Below are 7,161 nucleotides of genomic sequence, written 5' to 3' on the forward strand. Positions count from 1 at the left end.
TAAAATCCACGTCTTCCTTATCCAGCTATGCTCAGTTTAAACACTTTGATTCGTGCTACAAACAAACTATACCACATCTGGTTCTGCATTACCATGAACAAGTGTGAACGACCATGAGCCAGTTGATTCAACTGAATCTGTCCAGTTTTCATTGATGCTAAGATAAACCAGCACTCCACTGAAAGGGTAACAGGGTCTGTTTTTTTATGAATTTCTGAGCATACAGCTAAAAAAAAGATGGCATAAATTATAATGGACATGATCTTGAGAGTGAGTAAACTGATGTAATCAAGAGTTTTGCTGTTATTAGCTGACGGTCTTCATTAGCGTCAAGCTAAATAAACGTGGCAATCACTTTCTGCATTCTGAAATCCCAAGGAAGTAATGCAGGGGGGACAAAATATTTTTGTGATATCAAGACTCCTATTTTCCAGTGCTTGAAAGCCAAAATACAGCTTTAAGAGAAGTTTCACTTAACTATCCATAAAAATGTATAAGTAGGATGTATAGAAACCTACCTAGCATTTGAATTTTGAATAGCAATGACAGCAACTGCAGAGGAACCAGCCTGTGAGTCATTATGATCTTCCAGATTAAGTACAGCCCACTAGTGATCAGAAAATGAGAACGCCGTTTAATTAATCCTGGGATATTTTTCACTATCGCCCTCAACAGACACACAGGGAACGGCGTGTAATAAACGTTCACGAACTGTAACATCTATTGCAATTTTTTTCACTGAGAAGAGCAATTCAAGTTGAACCTTCACTGATGGTGTCTTTTTTTTAAAATTCACAGTTCCTAGCAGATTGACTGTTCAGCATCTGGGAGAATAACAATGACAACTGCCAGTTAAGATTCTTTCCCGCCATGCAATATGGAGGGGAATTTGATATTTGAGTTTTACAAATTCCAAAGAACTCTGTGCTCGCTGGAGTCTGACACCATATGGCAGCATTCCTCATTTGGAAAAGCCAGTTGCATTCTAAACAAACAGCAACACACAACAGGAGTCACCTGTAGGCATTTCTTCTCAGCTCACACAATTAAAAAAGTCCTTGTTTTTTGTTATCTCACTTTCATGTTTGCTTACTGTGCTAATGCCTACATGAGATTCGCAGGATATTATTGGCCTTAGACGTCCTTCTGTGGACTCTTACAACGTGATGATTTGGTGCACAGGATGAATATTAGAAGAGTTGAAAATAAGTACATCATGGGTAGATTGTGTATTAGCAGGATAAACCCAGAATACGTTACCATGAGTACTGAGGCTAAACCAATGGCTATGCATTAACTTTTAAACAAAATACAAACAAACACGTTCTTGATTTATAGCTGCAATCAAGTTACCTGGACTTCATCAAAAATTTCACAAAGATTACACTCAGACATATTCTCAGATACAGACAACATAATTACACATGATTAAATAGTATATAATGTGTTTTCTGATATTGCTCCTCATCATTACTGCAGGCCGAACTGCCCTCTGCTGCATATGAACTGTAATAACCACTCAAACAGCGGCATGTGCTCCTGATGTGCTTGAATCTGACACATATCTCCTGAGATTTGGAATTACCAATTGTGTGAGAGGACAAACTGCAGAGGGTTGAATGAAGATTGAAGTGACATCTATCTGTGTACTGACCATCTGTAACCTGTGATAGCCTTTAGAGTTGTAATGCCTCCGAGGTTTAACACTGACACATATGCAACGAGCACATCTCCTGCTCTGTAAGCCACAAGCAGTTTAATTACATCTAATTAATTCCCAACTTGTTACATGATAGAGGAAGAGATTACCATATGACGATGGGAAAAAAGAGGCTTGTAACAAAAGTCTTGCCAGCTGTTGTGAGTTCTGCGGGTGAACTCTGTATTTGTATCTGCTACCTTTAGACTAGTGTGTGTGTGTTTCTATGTGTGTGTGTGTGTGTGTTGCATGTCTGTAAACGTGTTTGAGTTTGTTGCCCAAGCACGGGGAGGTGTTTGCGTGTGTGTTTGTATGTGTGTGTGTGTGTGTGTGTGTGTGTGTGTGTGTGTGTGTGTGTGTGTGTGTGATCACAGCACTGTCACCCTAGTCTGTGTTGTAGTGACAGTGATGTATTGGTAATTTAAAAAGTCGTTCTTTTCCACGAAGCGGTCTGCAGTCAGGCCAGCCAACCGCAGCCCATTCCCCTACAGCGCTGAGAAAACTCATCTACATCCACACACACACACACACACACACACACACACACACACACACACACACACACACACACACACATTTACAGTACATAAATACATTTCTCACATCTCCCTGACAAATTTGATTAACTTGAGGATGTTTCTGAGTGTTTTTTTAGTTAACTTGATTTACTGTATAATAGGGGCGGGCGATATATATCGAATTGACTCAGTTTATCACATTTGGTTCTAAATGGGAAATAAATGACAGTATCATAGGTATTGGGTACACATTTTCATATAATTTGCGACGTATTGCTTTTCTCCCCCTCTCCTATTATTCGCTCCTACATATGTAGTGATGTTCTCAATTATCTTATTCAGGAAAGATAAAATAATTTGAAAGGCGGCTCCATGACTGACATGTCTGTGTGTCACTTCCTGTCATTGTGGATGGCCACAAGATATATATATATATATATATATATATATATATATATATATATATATATATACACACACAATAAAAAACAATAACAAACTATTCTGATTTCATCATTGGAATTTGATTTCTCTAACTATTCATTTCTGAACCAGATCAGGAGCTTTCCAAAAGTGAGTGAGTGAGTGAGTGAGTGACAGTCCATGTTAAAAAAAAAGCTGCTGTGTTGCAATCAAAAGGTCTGAAGGAATAAAATAGTGCCTCAAGATCTGAGCGCTGTTATACATATCAGTGAAAATAGAGAGACGTCCTGATTACCTATACCAGCACATATTGAACATGTAGCATGATGTCTGGAGATGGAGATAATGTTTGGGTACATGTTTTGTGCATTTACTCTTTTTCTAAACAAGGTGAAAACCACCTCAAGTGAAAATAAGAACTTTTTTTTCAAATTTTGGCCATTTCCGTCACCCTTTTCGAATGCAAGCCCTCAAAATATACATCAAAAGATAGAAGGAAACCTGACTACTGATTTGTTACAAACCTGACTCAAGATTAGCAATTAGAAAAGTAATATCTGAAGAGAATGTAAGGTTGTTGTTTTTTTTAATCAAAATAGACACAACTGATAATAACATACGATGAGGCAGGTCAGTGGTGCAATGTGATGTACTAAACTGAAATGAGGACCATGTGGAACTAGTTCTAAGCACTATTGAAATTACACACGTACTGAAAAGGTACTGTGTTAATTATCTTTGTCGAACAATAATAATAATTAACATCATAAATAAGATAGTAGCATAAGACTATCATCTCTAACTTCCTTATAGAGACCCTTAAAAGATCAGAAATAAGCTCTCCTGTCTCATGATTGACAGATAATGTGTACAGGTAGCTGGCAGGGAGATAAATGTGCTGAGACCATCAACAAAGTGCAACAGAGTGTCACAAAGAACATTTAACACCCTACTGATCTCCTGCTGCTTAGATTATAACACATAGGATAAAAATATCTTTACATTTTTCAAAAATATCAAGTAGCTTTACTCTTACATCATACCATTCCATTCTTTTTAGAAGCTGTAGTTGAAACAACAGCAGACAACTGTCAATAAGACCATGCCTGAAATCTGATAGTTTGAATAACTATTGACTAAGAAGAATGTTTAAATTCACACATATGAATGTTGGACGGATGACTACAATTATCACATTCGTGTCATAGAAAAGGTGAAATCAAACATTTATGAGGTGCTTAACAGGAGATTTCAAAATATTAAAATCTATATTTTGTGAAGTGATATGGTCTAAAAATATTATAAGATTATTCATAGGTTGAATTGCCTGGCACTTCTGTATATTTGTGTGCTGTTTTCTTTAACCGAACCTGTGTGAATGTGGCACATGCCATGTGGCAAATGCAGAGGTCAGCAGTGTTGTCCTGGAAACCACTAGGCTTGTTTGCTCTATACTTGAGCCATTGGTACTTTGGCCTGTTGCAGAAGCAAAGACAGTTTGTGTAGTGTGTGAATGTGTGTACTGTCGATGGTGCTGTGTGATTTCAAGGGACTGGCTAAACTCTTTCTCACACACACAGATATAAGCCCTTGATACACTCATCTCAAATATGACAGCCTGCCAGCCTCTGCGTGATCAGCAGGTCAGATATAAGAAAAAATGACCATGAAGTCGTAGGCATTCAGCAGCGAATGTAACTGCATGAAAAAGTAATACCTCTACAACCACAATGAATAAACAGAGATGAAAACCTAACTAGGCGGCACGGTGGTGCAGTGGTTAACATTGTTGCCTCACAGCAAGAAGGTTTTGGGTTCGAGCCCCGGTTCGGGAACCTGGTAATTCTGTGTGTAATTCTGCAAGTTCTCCCTGTCTCTCTCCATGTACTCCAGCTTCCTCCACAGTCCAAAGACATCAAGAGGGGACGAGGCTGATTGATTCTCTAAATTGACCGTAGGTGTGGCTGGGAGTGTGAATGGTTGTCTGTCTCTATGTGTTGGCCCTGTGATGGACTGGCGACCCGTCCAGGGTGAACCCTGCCTTACGCCCGAAAGCTGTTGGGATAGGCTCCAGCCCCCACCCCGCGACTCTTAACAGAATAAGTGGAAGAAAATGGATGGATGGAGAAGCATACTAAAGCACAATAAGCTTTGACTAGTCATGGTCAGTGATGGTCACCTACAACTGTCAGAGGTGATTCCACTACCCCCCACCTGTAATAACAGTAACACAATAAAATGTCACAGTGCACAAATCCATTCAAGTATATCAGAGATTACACATTGTGTAAAAATAAATAGTTCAACTCTGCCACAGGAGGTTAGTAACAGCAATTGCATACCCATACTGAGATACATCATGAAAACATGAGATTAAGTACTCTGTGATCCAAAGGGAACACTGGAACACATACTGACTGGATGCAAAACAGCCCTAATCCAAGGATGGTATAGGTGCCCCCATGATAATGTGCTCCTCTCTCTTGCACTCGAGTGGGAGAGATCACAGAAAAGGCCAAGTGGCTAACCTAAACCAAATAAACTAAAGAAAGTCATCATCTTTGTTCAGGGGAGCCAAGCCTTCCTCAACTAAAAGACCAAATCAAATCACTTGGAAACTGCTAGGTCCCAGGAGATGTGGGTCAATGTAGACACATCCAAAGGGTGAAATTTACAGAGGTGGTGCACACAAGCCTCTGCCTGGACATTGTATTGTGGTAAACCAAAATACAAAAAAAGAATTTTGGTTGAACTCACAGTGCCATGGGATGAGGGATATGAAGAGACCCATGAGAGGGTTGGCTTTCAGGGGTGCAAGGACAAGGGATGGCAGCCATGAATGTTCCTGGTGAGGACCAGCTGCAGAGGTTTCCTAGCCAAGTTATCCAGGCGGTTGTTGTCAGCTCTGGGCCTGAACAAATGGTGCAAGCAGCTCATAGACTGGTGGAGGAGGCAGGATGAGCCTCCTGCTGGATAAGAGGAAGCTGGGAACCAGGAGCAGATGGGCAGTAATTAAGCCTCCACTGCCGGCACACTGACCACAGTGTTGTGGTTAAGGGCTAGAAACACTCAAGTTTGATCCTGACCAAAGGCTACAGGTATGTCCTAAAGTGTCCAAAGACTGCACCCTAAAAGCTGTATGTATGTATGTACAGTATGTGCAGTTTTCAGGTTGCAGTCCAGTAGTGATACATGAATTTGAGTTTTATCAGGGGGGCAGGGTCTCCTGATATTCTCCACCGGAACAATAAAACTGTATTTCAGCACTTAATGCCTAATTCTATTTTGTCTGGACGGTATAGATTCATCGGACATGTCAGGTTAATACTCAACAATTTATGTTCCTCATTTGGATGTCTGGCATCTTCCAAGATGAACTTTATATTGCTTAATCTTCCGCGAATAATGATGAGGTGCGTCTCTTTTCAGGAATACTCAGGAAACAGTAGTGGATGGAATCCGCTTAGTTCCCACAGGAAACTAAAGTGGGATCTTTCTCCTGTGGGTGGTGGGTGCATGCTGATCTATACATTGAGGCAATAATATCTTGGCAGCGGCAGGTCCAGTGGTTAAAGCAGGGTAACCTCAAAAGATAGTCCTACAATGAGTTACTAGTAAACAGGTAAAAAAAAATGACAAAGGAAATACAAGGACAAGCTGGACAAACAACTATGGCGTGTGTGTGTGTGTGTGTGTGTGTGTGTGTGTGTGTGTGTGTGTGTTTGTTTGTTTGATTGATACCTCTCAGTCGTAGTGTGTGGCAGCTGTGGATGACCTGTAATTGTGTCTTTCAATGAATAGGGGTGAGCAGCCAGGCCAGCGCAGCCAGATTGATGAGGAGCCATTGCATTAGGTCTCATTTCATTTACAAGCACAGGATGTATTAATATATAGATAACCTAAGCAAACAGAAATACTGATAAAACATAGCTAGGAATATTATGTTACATATCTTCAATGTACCAGCTGTCCAGTATTCAGCTGCCAAGTATGCCTTCCCTGTATGGGAATGAGTCACCCATCTAGATAAGCTCGACCCCACTCTCAGCTGTGAGAGCTACATGCCACTTGTTGGCTTATCACAGGCTGCCTGAGATCAACACCTGAAGACTGCCTGGCCCTACCAGACATACAATGAGGTGTAGCTAGCAAGAAACCTCAGGTCATAGGTGAGAGACATTGTCTCGTCTCTTTGACCATGTGCTAGCATAAAGTCTTTTTGTCCAGACAGAGTTTCCAAAAGTTTGTAACCTCTCTTGAAACATCAGGCACACACAGAGACAGAGTACCCAGTACTTGGTTGCTTTTGTGGACACAATAACAAGAGGATGTCTTTACTTCTTGACCCTAACTTCTACACACTGGACCTTTAATTGCAAAAAACAAAAATCATGAAAATGCAACTGACAGTAACATCAACCAGTGACCTGATCAGTCAAACACAGCGCTCTTTCTCTCTTTGTGTCCTTGTGTCCCAAGCAGCAGCAGCCGCAGCAGAGTGGGCGATGAGACAGCAGGGCT

Source organism: Aulostomus chinensis, chromosome 23 (assembly GCF_037954235.1).
Source record: "Aulostomus chinensis isolate RoL2024-O1b breed Wild chromosome 23, RoL_Achi_v1.0, whole genome shotgun sequence".
NCBI lineage: Eukaryota > Metazoa > Chordata > Actinopteri > Syngnathiformes > Aulostomidae > Aulostomus > Aulostomus chinensis.